Source organism: Myotis myotis, unplaced genomic scaffold (assembly GCF_014108235.1).
Source record: "Myotis myotis isolate mMyoMyo1 unplaced genomic scaffold, mMyoMyo1.p scaffold_m19_p_4, whole genome shotgun sequence".
In the NCBI taxonomy this organism is placed as follows: Eukaryota; Metazoa; Chordata; class Mammalia; order Chiroptera; family Vespertilionidae; genus Myotis; species Myotis myotis.
The window spans coordinates 54,050,014-54,065,135 of NW_023416346.1; the positions used below are offsets into that span (position 1 = coordinate 54,050,014).

Below are 15,122 nucleotides of genomic sequence, written 5' to 3' on the forward strand. Positions count from 1 at the left end.
GTGTGAGAAGTGTGTGGACATGTGGGGTGTTTAGGTGTGTGAGTGAGGCACAGTTAGATCCCACAGGACTTTCAGGGGCAGGCCGACTGGGCTCACCTAACCAGGCAGCTTCTGCTACCATTGTAAACAGTCCCAGAGCGGCCAGCTCTTCTGCAGAGGTTGCGCCTTTTTGAAGGGGTGAGCTGCTATGACTGGGAGCCCAGCCTCACCTCCACCTAGGATGCCCTCAGATAACACCTGGGACACTACAGCCACCCCTGCCAGGGACCTGCTGCCTCAGCTGTGGTCCCACGGTCACCAAAACTCCAGCCACCCCAGGCATGGGCTCCTGTGAGTTCCAAAGCACACTCCCCTCTGACTGGCTAAACGCTTTAGCCCAGGGTAGTGCAACCATGCGAGCAGCAGCCATGTGAGCAACCTGCCCCGTCTGAGGAGCAGCAGCCCCGAGACCAGCCTGCCCACATCCAAGGAACAGCAACCCCATGAACAGGCTTCCTCCATCTGAGGAGCAGCAGCCCTGCAAGCAGCACGCCCCCATCTGAGGAGCAGCAGCCACGTGAGCAGCCTGCCACCATATGAGGAGCAGCAGCCCTGCGTGCAACCTGCCCCTGTCCAAAGAGCAGCAGCGATGTGAGCAGCCTGCCCCCATCTGAGGAGTGGAAGCCAAATGAGCAACCCGCCCCTGTCTGAAAAGCAGCAGCCACACGAGCAGTGTGCCCCCATCCAGCAACAGGCGCATGGGGCCTGCCCCCATCCGAGAAGCAGCAGCCACGCAAGCAGCCCAACCCCATCTGAGGAGCAACAGCCACACAACCCGCCTGCCCCTGTATGAGGAGGAGCAGCCACATGAGCAGCCTGCCCTCAGCCGATGAACAGAAGCCGCGCACAGCCCATCCCTGTCAGAGGATCAGCAGCCTCATGAGCAGCCCATCCCCCTCTGAGGAGCAGCAGCTGCACGAGCAGCCTGCCTCTGCCAGCCAAAGGAGCCACCACTGCCACGAGCAGTGCCTACCAGAGGAGCTGCCGCCAACTGAGGAAGAGCCGCTGCCACCACCGCCTGAAGAGCAGCTGCTGCCCGAGGAGCCACTGCTGCCAGAGGAGCAGCCCCCGCAAAGCTCAACACCTAGATCCTTCTATGAGAGAAAAAATGGGGAGACAAAGAAACCCCCAAAGGAAAGGAGGAATCATTGCAAAAGTCGCTAAGTGAAATGGAGGCATATAATGTCAGAAAAAGAATTCAGAATAAGGGTCATACACTTCATAAACCAGATGGATGAAAATATCAACAACTTATGTAAGAATCAAGAAGAAATTCAGAGTGATACAGCTGCAATAAAAAACACCATGGAAAGTTTCAACAGTAGACTAGGAGAAGCGGAGGACCGAATTAACAAATTAGAAAACAGGGAAGCAAAACACATCCAAACAGAACTGCAATTGGAGAAAAAAAATTAAAAGACAGGAGGAGAGCCTAAGGGAGCGTTGGGACAACATGACACAAAGCAACATATGAATAATAGGGGTGCCAGAATGACAGGAAGAGGAATAAGGGTTAGAAAACCTATTTGAAAAAAATAATGTCAGAAAACTTCCCTGAGGTGGGGAAGAAAAAAGTCACACAAGAAGATTCCAAACAAGAAGAATCCAAAAAGACCCACATCAAGATACATAATTACAATGGCAAACGTTCAGGACAAAGAATCTTAAAGGCTGCAAGAGACAGAAAGTTACATACAAGGGATCTCCCATTAGATTATCAAATGATTTCTCAACAGAAACAAATCAGGCCAGAAAGGAATGGAAGGAAATTTACAAAGAGATGCAAAGCAAGAGACTGAATCCAAGACTACTCTACCCAGCAAGGCTATCATTCAACATTGAAGGAAAAATAAGGAACTTCACAGACAAAAAAAGGCTAAGGGAGTTTATCACTACCAAGCCAGAAATGCAAGAAATGCTAAAGGGACTGGTGTAAAAAGAATAAGTAAAAAGGGAAGAAGGGACACAGGCACAAAAAATAAAAATGGCTACAAACAAGTACAGATCAATAATAACTTTAAACGTAAATGGACTAAATGCTCTAATCAAAAGACATCGAGTGGCTGAATGGATATAAAAACAGGACTCATGTATATGCTGTTTAAAAGGGACTCACATGGCCCTAACTGGTTTGGCTCAGTGGATAGAGCGTTGGCCTGCGGACTCAAGGGTCCCAGGTTCGATTCCGGTCAAGGGCATGTACCTTGGTTACGGGCACATCCCCAGTAGGGGGTGTGCAGGAGGCAGCTGATCGATGTTTCTCTCTCATCCATGTTTCTAACTCTCTATCTCTCTCCCTTCCTCTCTGTAAGAAAAAAGAAATCAATAAAATATATTTAAAAAATAAATAAAAGGGACTCACATGGACTGAAAGTGAAGGGGTGGAAAAATGCCTTTCAGGAAAATGGAAATGAAAAAAAAGCTGGGGTAGCAATACTTATATCTGACAAAATAGGCCTTAAAGTGAAAGCCATAACAAGAGATAAGGAAGGCTACTTCATAATAATACAGGGATCAATACAACAAGAGGATGTATCCCTGGTAAACATATATGCACCCAATGCAGGAGCACTCAAATACATTAAAAATAAACAACTCCTGGAAGATTTCAAGGGAGAGACTGACAACAATACAATCATAGTAGGGAATTTTAATATACCACTGACATCACTGGATAAATACTCTAGACAAAAAATCAGCAAAGAAACATCAATCCTAAATGACTCACTAGATCAGATGGACTTAATTGACATCTTCAGAATATTTCACCCCAAAGCCACAGAATATATGTTCTTCTCAAGTTCACATGGGTCATTTTCAAAGATAGACCACATATTGGGTCACAGGCAAAGTCTTTCCAAATTCAAGAAAATTGAAATCATATCAAGCATCTTCTCAGACCACAATGGCATAATATTAGAAATAAACAACAATAAAAACAATCCAAAAAATTCAAACACTTGGAAGCTGAATAGCATGTTATTAAACAATGATTGGGTTACCAAAGAGATCAAAGAATAAATTAAAAACATCCTGGAAACTAATGACAATGAAAACACAACACTCCAAAATCTATGGGACACAGTGAAAGCAGTCCTGAGAGGAAAGTTCAAAGCTCTACAGGCCTGCCTCTAAAAACAGGAAAAAATGGTAATAAATTATCTAACTCTACAACTTAAAGAATTAAAAAGAGAGCAACAAGAAAAGCCCAGAGTGAGCAGAAGGAAGGAGATAATAAAGATCAGAGCAGAAATAAATGACATAGAGACAAAAAAACAACAACAATACAAAACATCAATGAAACCAAGAACTGGTTCTTTGAAAGGATAAGCAAGATTGATGAACCTCCAGCCAGGCTCACCAAGAAACAAAGAGAAAGAACCCAAATAAAAAAAATCAGAAATGAAAGAGGCAAAATAACAACAGACTCCACAGAAATACAAAGGATTGCCAAAAAAATATTATGAACAGCTCTATTCCAACAAATAAAACAACCCTAGAGGAAATGGGCATATTCCTAGAAAAATACAACCTTCCAAAAATCAATCAGGAAGAATCTAAAAATCTCAATAGGCCAATAACTATGGAGGAAATTTAAGTAGTCATAAAAAAGCTTCCATCAAACAAAAGCCCAGGCCAGACAGTGTCACAGGGGAGTTTTACCAAACATTCAAGGAAGAACTAAAACCTATCCTCCTCAGCCATTCCAAAAAATTCAAGAGGAAAGAACACTTCCAAGCTCATTCTATGAAGCCAGCATTGCCTTAATACCAAAACCAGATAAAGGCTACAATGAAAGAGAATTACAGGCCAATATCCCTCATGAACATAGATGACAAAATCCTCAACAAAAATTCTAGCAAATCGGATCCAGCAGTACATCAGAAAGATCGTACAACTTGACGAAGTAGGATTTATCCCAGGGATGCAAGGATGGCACAATATCCACAAATCAATAAATGTGATACTTCACATAAACAAATTGAGAGATAAAAATCACATAGTCATATCAATTGATGCCGAAAAAGCATTTGAAAAAATGCAACACCATTTCATGATAAAAACCCTCAGCAAAATGGGAATAGAGGGGTCATACCTCAACATAATAAAAGCCTTATATGACAAACCTACAGCCAACATCATACTCAATGGGCAAAAACTAAAACCATTTCACCTAAGAAGAGGAATGAGACAGGGATGCCCACTTTCACCATTCCTGTTGGACATAGTTCTGGAAGTGCTAGCCATAGCAATTAGAAAAGAAGAAGAAATAAAAGGTATCCAAATTGGAAAAGAAGAAGTAAAAAATTGTCATTATTCTCAGATGACATGATACTGTACATAGAAAACCCTAAAGACTCCATCAAAAAATTTTTAGAATTAATAAATAAATTCAGCAGTGTATCAGGATACAAAATTAACACCCAGAAATCTATGGCCTTTTTACACACCAATACTGAACTTACAGAAAGAGAGACTAAAAAAAAAAAAAAAAATCCCATTTACCACTGCACCAAAAAAATTAAGATACTTAGGAATAAACTTAACTAAGGAGGTAAAAGACCTATACTCAGAAAACTACAGGACACCAAAAAAAAAAAAAAAAAGAGTTAGGGGAAGACATAAACATGTGGAAGAACATACAGTGTTCATGGATTAGTAGAATCAACATCATTAAAATGTCCATACTACTCAAAGCAATCTACAGATTCAATACACTCCCCATTAAAATACCAACGGCATATTTCACAGACTTAGAAAGAACTCTCCAAATATTCATCTGGAATAAAAATAAAAAAGACCCCGAATAGCTGCAGCAATCCTGAGAAAGAAAAAGTAAGGGATCTCAATACCAGATATCAATCTGTATTATCAAGTCACTGTTCTCAAAACAGCTTGGTACAGGCACAAGAACAGACATATAGATCAATGAAATAGGATACAGAACCCAGAAATCAATCCAAGCCACTATGCTCAATTAATATTTCACAAAGGAGGCAAGAGCATACAATGGAGTCAAGACAGTCTCTTCAATAATTGGTGCTGGAAAAATTGGACAGATACATGCAAAAAAAATGAAACTAGACCACCAACTTACACCATACATAAAAATAAACTCAAAATGGATAAAGGACTTAAACATAAGATGGGAAACCATAGAAATATTAGAGGAATCCACAAGGCAGCAAAATCTCAGACACATGCCAAAGCAATATCTTCAGCAATACAGCTCCTAGGTCAATGAAGACTAAGGAGAAAATAAACAAATGGGACTACATCAAAATAAAAAGCTTCTGTACTGCAAAAGAAACCATCAACAAAACAACAAGAAAGCCCACTGCATGAGAGAACATATTAGCCAATAGTATCTCCGACAAGGGTTTAATCTCCAGCATTATCAGGGAACTCATACAACTTAACAAAAGGAAGATAAACAATCCAATCAAAAAATGGGCAACGGACCTATAGATACTTTTTGAAAGAAGACATAAGGAAGGCCAAGAGACGTATGAAAACATGCTCAAAGTCACTAATCATCTAAGAGATGCAAATCAAAATGACAATGCGGTACCATCGCACACCTGTCAGATTGGCTATCATCAACAAATCAACAAATGACAAGTGCTGGCGATGATGCAGAGAAAAAGGAACCCTTGTGCACTGCTGGTGGGAATGCAGACTGGTGCAGCCACTGTGGAGAACAGTATGGAGTTTCTTCAATAAACTAGAAATGGAACTCCCATTTGACCCAGTGATCCCACTTCTAGGAATATATTCCAAGAAACTAGAAACACCAATCAGAAAGGATATATGCACCCCCATGTTCACAGTAGCACAATTTACGATAGCTAAGATTTGGAAACAGCTTAAGTGGCCATCAGTCAATGAGTGGATTAAAAAAACTGTGGTACATCTACACAATGGAATACTACGCTGAGGTAAAAAAGAAGTTCTTAGCATTTGCAACAGCAAGGATGAAACTGGAGAGCATTATGCTAAGAGAAATAAGCCAGTCAGAGAAAGATAAATAACACATGATCTCACTCATTTGTGAGATACAATGAACAACATAAACTGATGAACAAAAACAGATCCAGAGACAGAGAAGCATTGATCATACTGTCAAACCTCAGAGGGAATGTAGGGGAGGGTTGGAGGTAAGGGGGAGAGATTAACCAAAGGACTGGTATGCATGCATATAAGCCTAACCAATGGACACAGACACCAGGGGCTGAGGGTATGAGTGAGGGGCAATGGGAGAATAAGGACACATATGTAATACCTTAATCAATAAAGAAAAATAAATAAATATAAAAAACACCAGAAACACCAATCAGAAAGCATATATGCACCCCTATGTTCATAGCAGCACAATTTACAATAGCTAAGATTTGGAAACAGCTCAAGTGTCCATCAGTAGATGAGTGGATAAAAAAAGTTGTGGTAAATTTATACAATGAAATACTACACAGCAGTAAAAAACAAGGATCTCTTACCATTTTAGGTGGCAAGGAGGGACCTGGAGAGTATTATGCTAAGTGAAATAAGCCAGTCAGAGAAAGACAAGTATCACTTGATTTTACTCATATGCGTACTCTAATGAACAAAATAAACTGATGGACAAAATGGATCCAGAGACACAGAAGCATGGAACAGACTGTGGAATCTCAGAGGGAAGGCAGGAGAGTATAGGTGGGTGGGAAGAGATCAACCAAAGAATTTGCATGCATATATGCATAACCCAAAGACACAGATAATAGGCTTAAGCTCTGGGGCAGAAGATAGAGGCAGTTTAGAAGAGGTTGATTGGGGGAGAAGAGGGCATATGTAATATTTTCAACAATAAAGATTTAATAAAATAAATACATAAAAGACAGGGGAGAATCCCTTGATAAATAGAAGTAAAGCAGTTTTGGTTGTTTTCTAATATCTGAATGAATACTATAAACAAAATGAAAAGAAAAAGTATATCCTAGGGGAAATATTTGTAAAATACATTACAGTTAACAAAATTAGTAAGAAACTTTTAAAAGTCAATATGAAAATATTAAATTTTTTAAAAGAAAATGATAAAAAAAAGTCTTCAAAAGATTAACACAAGTGGCCCATAAATATATGAACAGTTGTTCAACCTCACTAGTGTGTCTTTACTAGCCCCAGCCTGTTTGGCTCAGTGGATAGAGCATTGGTGTGAGGACCGAAGGGTCCCGGGTTCGATTCTGGTCAAAGGCATGTACCTCAGTTGCAGGCTCCTCCGCAGCCCAGGCCCTGGTCAGGCCTCAGGCAGGAGGCAACCAATCGATATGTTTCTCTCACATCAATATTTCTGTCTGTCTTTTCCTCTCTCTTTCACGCTCTCTAAAAAGCAATGGAAAAATATCCTCGGGTGAGAATTAAAAAAAAAAGGAACTATACACTAGTACAAGTTTTTAATAAGCAAATTGGCTAGACTTATCAAAATATTTAAAATGTGTATATTTAGCAATTTCCCTTCTAGAAATTTAACCTAAGGAAAAAATATGAGATGTGAACAACAATAATGCCCTTATCAGTATCATTGGCAAAGAAAAAAATTAGAACTAGCCAATGAATTATTATTATTTAGAGTTAGTAAATTATATATAAAATGAAATTCCCTGAAACCATTAAAAATTATTGTAATTGACACGATTATGTACATCCACATCAAGACAAAAGAAATTATTCCTCCAGCTGTTGGGAGGGCCATTGGCAGATAGCCCTCAGCTGTCAGCCTTCTCTGGGAACTGCCCTCAACTAAAGAGAATGACAAATCTCAAGGGTTACATACCATTATAAGGTGCAGCTTGCATTCAATATGCAGTCAATGCTGGGGAAAGATTCAGCCCCTTTGCTCCAACTGGGGAAAATTCTTGGAAGTTATTACAGAGTCAGAGTTCCCTGTATGGCCTACTCCAGTCTTGTGACTACATTACAGCTCAGCTTTCCCCTTACTCCACTCTTGTTTCCTTTCCTTCCTCTCACAGTTGTTGATCTCAAGGGCACTCTACAGTACACTTTTTCCTGACCTGGAATATGATTTCTATGAAATTCAATTTACAACAATTATGTTGAATTGTGAAGGTATTAAAAATATTTTTTTGTGAAGTGAAGAAAACAAAGCTGCTACCAATTTCTAGTAATATGCCCAACTAGCCGAAACCGGTTTGGCTCAGTGGATAGAGCGTCAGCCTGCGGACTGAAAGGTCCCAGGTTCGATTCCAGTCAAGGGCATGTACCTGGGTTGCGGGCACATCCCCAGTAGGAGATGTGCAGGAGGCAGCTGATCGATGTTTCTCTCTCATCGATGTTTCTAGCTCTCTATCTCTCTCCCTTCCTCTCTGTAAAAAATCAATAAAATATATTTTTAAAAAAATATGCCGAACTAAATGAACTAAAAACCCTTTTGATGCAAACTTCTATGACTGAAAGAGAAAATATACAAACATTCTTTCCATGCATAACCGAACTCATAAAAAAATAAAAGAAATTTCCCTGATGCCAGAAATAAAAAGGAAACTGAAAACCAGAGGTTTTTTTTTAATTAAATCTTTATTGTTCAGATTATTACAGTTGTTCCTCTTTTTTCCCCCAATAGCTCCCCTCCACCTGGTTCCTACCCCACCCTCTGCCCTTACCCCTCCACTGTCCTCATCCATAGGTGTACGATTTTTGTCCAGTCTCTTCCTGCACCCCCACACCCCTTTCCCCCACGAGAATTGTCAGTCCCTTTCTATGCCCCTGATTCTATTATATTCACCAGTTTTTCTGTTCATCAGATTTTTTATTCACTTGATTTTTAGATTCACTTGTTGATAGATATGTATTTGTTGTTCATAATTTTTATCTTTACCTTTTTCTTCTTCTTCCTCTTCTTAAAGGATACCTTTCAGCATTTCATCTAATACTGGTTTGGTGGTGATGAACTCCTTTAGCTTTTTCTTATCTGTGAAGCTCTTTATCTGACCTTCAATTCTGAATGATAGCTTTGCTGGGTAAAGTAATCTTGGTTGTAGGTTCTTGCTATTCATCACTTTGAATATTTCTTGCCACTCCCTTCTGGCCTGCATAGTTTCTGTTGAGAAATCAGCTGACAATCTTATGAGTACTCCCTTGTAGGTAACTGTTTTTCTCTTGCTGCTTTTAAGATTCTCTCTTTTTCTTTTGCTCTTGGCATTTTAATTATGATGTGTCTTGGTGTGGTCCTCTTTGGATTCCTTTTGTTTGAGGTTCTCTGCGCTTCCTGGACTTGTAAGTCTATTTCCTTCACCAGGTAGGGGAAGTTTTCTGTCATTATTTCTTCTAATAGGTTTTCAATATCTTGCTCTCTCTCTTCTTCTGGTACCCCTATAATTCGGATGTTGGTTTGCTTGAAGTTGTCCCAGAAGCTTTAATGTTGTGAGTGGAAGTTGTGCTTACCCTGGAAAGGGAGTTTCAAATTTTAAGAACCACGGGGATAGGAGATAAGGTCTTAGGCCTAAGGATTCCATCATAAACTTCCACTGGAAGGCTGTACTCTTCATAAAAGGTTGGACAAGAAAAAACTCTGCATCTGTGGCACTCAAGAAAGTTTATCTCTCTCTAAGTCCTAGATGGAAGAAAACAGTTCCTCTAAGAATTATATCACAGATCTGTAACTCATGTGAGTTTTACATTTTAATTTACCTGCATATCTGGGAAACATTTACTTTGAAGCCATTGGGAGAAGCAAATAAAAGTTGCATTGCAGGGATACTCCCACAACATATACCACAAGACGTTTTCACAGAATTTTTTTAAAGGCCCATTAAAAATATCTTGCAAAAAAAACCCCAAAAAAACAAACAAACAAACAAAAAAAACAAGCCCTACAAGAATAAATTATCTACCACGAGTGAGTCAGTAGACACAGTCACCAGCAAGATTAGAATACTGAGAATCAGATTCCAAGATGATGGGGAATTAAGTGGAAGCTACACTGACACTCTGCCAGGACCAAATTGGAATTACAACTACACTATAGAAAAACCACCCTGAATAATCAACTGAAGACTAGCTGGAAAGAAATTTGATAACCAAGGACGTAAAGTGGAAACTATATAGAGACTGGTAGGAAGTGCAGAGGTGCAAGAGGGCTGGCCAGGCTACCAAAGCCAGCAGCTGAAGTTTCAGAGGGATATCTCAGCTGTGGGGGGTTCCCACTGAGAACTATGGGGTCTAAACCCAAAGATGGACTACCCAGCCCAGAGCACCAGAACTGAGAAAGGTGTCCACATAGCTAGATGAACCTTTAACCAGACTCATCAAGAAACACACTTATGAATAGCCTGGCCAGCATAGCTTAGTGGTTGAGCATTGCGCTATGAACCAGGAGATCATGGTTCAATTTCCAGTCAGGGCATATGCCCGGGTTGCAGGCTCGATCCCTAGTGTGGGGCATGCAGGAGGCTGCCGATCAATGATTCTCTCTCATTATTGATGATTTTATCTCTCTCTCCCTCTCCTTTCCTCTCTGAACTCAATAAAAAATATATTAAAAAATAAACAGATGAATAATATAGAACCAGAGATAGGGAAACATGGAATTGACTGACCAATCTCTGAGGGAAGGGAGAGAGAGGGGTAGAAAGATATTAACCACAGAACTTATATGCATATATGCATTACCTATGGACACAGAAAATAAGGTGGTAAAGGCCTGGGGCGGATGGGAACCAGGTGGAGAGAGGCAATGAGAGGAAAAAGGGGGACATCTTTAATATTCTCAACAATAAAGATTTTTTTTAAAAAAAGCTCCCATCAAACAAAAGCCCTCATCCAGACAGCTTCACAGGAGAGTTTTAGCAAACTTTCAAAGCTCAACTAACACCTATTCTCCTCAAACTATTCCAAAAAGTCCAAGAGGAAGGAATATTTCCAACCTCTTTTTCCAAGGCCAGCATTACTCTAATTCCAAAACTAGATAAAGACACTACAAAGAGCCTGGCTGGTTTGGCTCAGTGGATAGAGCGTCGGTCTGTGGACTGAAGGGTCCCAGGTTCGATTCTGGTCAAGGGCACATGCCTGGGTTGTGGGCTTGATCCCCAGAGGGAGGCATGCAAGAGGCAGCCGATCAATGATTCTCATCATTGATGTTTCTCTCTTCCTCTCCCTCTCCCTTCCTCTCTGAAATCAATAAAAATATTTTTTTTAAAAAGACACTACAAAGAAAGAGAATTACAGGCCAAATCCCTGATGAACATGGACACTAAAACCCTCAACAAAATATTAGCAAATCATATCCAGCAATATATTAAAAAGATAATACACCATGACCAAGTAGGATTTATTCCAGGGATACAAGACTGGTACAATATTTGCAAACAAATAAATGTGATACATCACATAAATAAATTGAAAGACCGAAATCACATGATCATATCAATAGATGCAGAAAATGCATATGACAAAAATCCAACACCCATTTTTGATAAAAACTCTCAGCAAAGTGGGAATAGAGGGATCATACCTAAACATAAAAAAGGCCATATGTGACAAACCTAGAGCCAACATCATATTCAATGGGCAAAAACTGAAATCACTTCCCCTAAGAACAGGAACAAGATAGGGATATTCACTTTCACCGCTCTTCTTAAACACAGAACTAGAAGTCCTAGCCACAGCGACCAGACAATAAAAATAAATAAAATGCAACAAAATTGGAAAAGAGAAAGTGAAACTGTCATTATTTGCAAATGACATGACATTGTATATAGAAAACCCTAAAGACTCCACCAAAAACTACTAGATTTAATAAACAAATTGGGCAATGTAGCAGAATACATAATTAACACCCAGAAATCAATGGCATTTTTATACACAATAAAGAGAAACTAAACAAACAATCCCACTTACCACTGCAACAAAAAATTAAGACACTTAGGAATAAACTTAACCATGGAGGTTAAAGACCTATATTCAGAAAACTATAGGATATTGAAAAAAGTGATAGAAGAAGATATAAACAAGTGGAAGAATATACCATGTTCATGTTTGGTAGAATTAATATCACTAAAATGTCCATACTACCCAAAGCAATCTATAGATTCAGTGCAATCCCTATTAAAATACCAATGGCATATTTCACAGATCTAGAACAAATACTCCAAAAATTTATATGGAACCTAAAAACAAACAAACAAAAAACAACAAAAAACACTAGTGTCAGCAATCTTGACAAAGAAGAACAAAGTTGGACACCAAGTTATACTACAAAGCCACTTTAATCTGGTACTGGCGCAAGCACAGACACATAGATCGACAGAACAGAACAGAGAACCCAGAAATAGACCCAGGCCATTATGCTTAATTAATATTTGACAAAGGAGGCAAAAGCATACAATGGAGTAAAGACAGGCTCTTCAATAAATGGTTCTGGGAAAATTGGACAGGTACACATACAAAAAATGAAATCAGACCACCAACTTACACTATATACAAGAATAAACTCAAAATGAATAAAAACTTAAAGGCAAGTAGTGGAACCATAAAAATTTCAGAAGGAACTATAGGCAGAAAAATCTCAGACATGTCTCGTAGCCATATATTTGCTTATACATGTCCTAGGTCAAGGGAAACAAAGGAGAAAATAAACAAATGGGACTACATCAAAATAAAAAGCTTCTTCACAACAACAACAACAACAAAATCAACAAAATGAAAGGGGAGCCTACTGTATGTGAGAACATATTTTCCAATGATACATCTAATAAGGAATTAATTTCCAAAATATATAAGATACTCATACAACTTAAGAAAAAAAAGACAAACAATCCAGTTAAAAAATGGTCAAAGGACCTAAATAGACACTCCTCCAAAGCAGACATAAGGAAGACCAAGAGCCATATGAAAAAATGCTCAAAGTCACTGATCACCCAGAAGATGCAAATTAAAATGACAGTGAGGTATTACCTCACACCTGTCAGAATGGCTACCCTCAGCAAATCAACAAAAGACAAGTCTTGGCGAGGATGTCGAAAAAAGGGAACCCTAGAATACTGTGGGTGGCAATGCAGACTGGTGCAACCACTATAGAAAACAGTATGGAGTTTCCTCAAAAAATTAAAAATGGAAGTTATTTGGCCCAGTGTTCCCACTTCTAGGAATATATACTAAGAGACCCAAACACGAATCAGAAAGAATGTATGCATCCTTATGTTCATAGCAGCACAATTTAAAATAGCTAAGATCTGGAACCAGCCCAAGTGCCCATCAATAGATGAATGGATAAAGATGCTGATGTACAGTTACACCATGGAATACTATGCTTCTGTAAGAAAGAAGGCTCTTTTACCCCTTGAGACAGCATGGAGGGACCTGGAGAATATTTTGCTAAGCGAAAAAAACCAGTCAGAGAAAGGCAAGTATCACATGATCTCACTTATATGTGGAATCTAATGAACAAAACAAACTGATTAAAAATAGATCCAGAAATATAGAAGCATGGAACAGTCTGATGATTTCAGAGGGAAGGTGGGAGTGGGGAGAGATTAATCAAAGAACTTATAGTGTGGTGAAGGCCTGGTGCAGGAGTGAGTGCAGGGTGGAGAGGGTCAATGGGGAAAAAGGGGGCCCATCTGTAATACTTTCAACTATAAAGGTAATTTTTTTAAAAAAGAATACTGACAACCATTGGGTTGGGATATAGTTTTGAGAAAATAAAATAGATTTAAGAACAAATAATGATGGAAAATATGACAGGGTAAAATATATAGAGGAGCCCAACTGTGTAGCTCAGTGGTTGAGTATTGACCCATGAACTAGGAGGTCACAGTTTGATTCTTAGTCAGGGCATATGTCCGAGTTGCAGGCTCGATCCCCAGTAAGAGGTGTGCAGGAGGCAGCCGATCTATGAGTCTCTCTCATCATTGATGTTTCTATCTCTCTTGTCCTCTCCCTTCCTCTTTGAAATCAATAAAAAAAATATTTTTAAAAAGATATGGAGGATAGAATGAAAGACCCAACCTTTATCTAAGAGGAGCTCCAAAAGAAAAATGGGGAAAAGGCAATATTCAAGGACATAATGGCTGAGGATTTCCCAATATTGACGAAATATTTAAAAAGCATATGTGGCAAGTAAAATAAAATTAAATCTATATCCAGACCTAGTAGTCAAACTGCAGAACAACAAAAACAAAGAGAAAAACCTTTTAAAACTACTAGAGCGAAAAGACAGATTACCCCCAAAGGAACAACAATGAGATGAACAGCAAACTTTTAAATTAAAAAATATAAGCCAGAAAACAGGTAAATGATATCTTCAAAGTTCTGAGGGAAAATATCTGTTAACCAATTTTTCTAAACTCGGGTAAATTATTATTCAAGAGTGAAGGCAATAAGTGCTTGCTATGGCAGCACATATACTAAAATTGGAACGATACAGAAAAGATTAGCAAAGATGACATACAAATTTGTGAAGCATTGCATATTTTGTGCAGTACCCTGTCATCCTCATACCCTTGGCTGATTAACACACACACACACACACACACACACACACACACACACTGAAGGCAGTAAAAACATTTCCAGAAATGAACTGGAAGAATCAAGAACTCACAAACCCTGCTGAAAGAATACTAAAGTATGCATTTCAGCAAAGAAGCACTCATGTGGGAAAAATAACGGTGAGCAAAGATATTAGTAAACACTTGGGTAGATGTAAATGAGCATTGGTTGTAAAAATCAATAATGAGGATGATGAATGATTTAAGGATATAAAAACAACAATGGAAGGGCATGGTTTGGTTAAAACTTTCTAAGTTATTGAATTATTTTAAAGGAATAATGAAAAATCAATAGAAATAATGAAAAACTTTAGACATTTTCAGAAAAAAATAACCCAAACAAAAAACATAATGTAGTATAACTTCCAAACTAGTAGGAATAAAATAATTTAAAAATTGACTAATCCAAAAAAAGCAAGAAGGGAAAAAAGCATAGTAAAGGACAGAATAAGAGAAAAATCCTATAATAACGAGATATAAATAAATCCAAATATATTATTAAGCACCATAAAGGTGACTGGACTAAAAACTTGTGAGTTA

The 15,122-nt window shown here is 38.8% G+C and overlaps 1 pseudogene; it reads left to right on the top strand.

Moving 5' to 3' along the window:
- The first annotated feature begins 14,414 nt into the window (after window positions 1–14,414).
- LOC118654837 lies at window positions 14,415–14,508 on the top strand (annotated as a pseudogene).
- The last annotated feature ends 614 nt before the right edge of the window (window positions 14,509–15,122 follow it).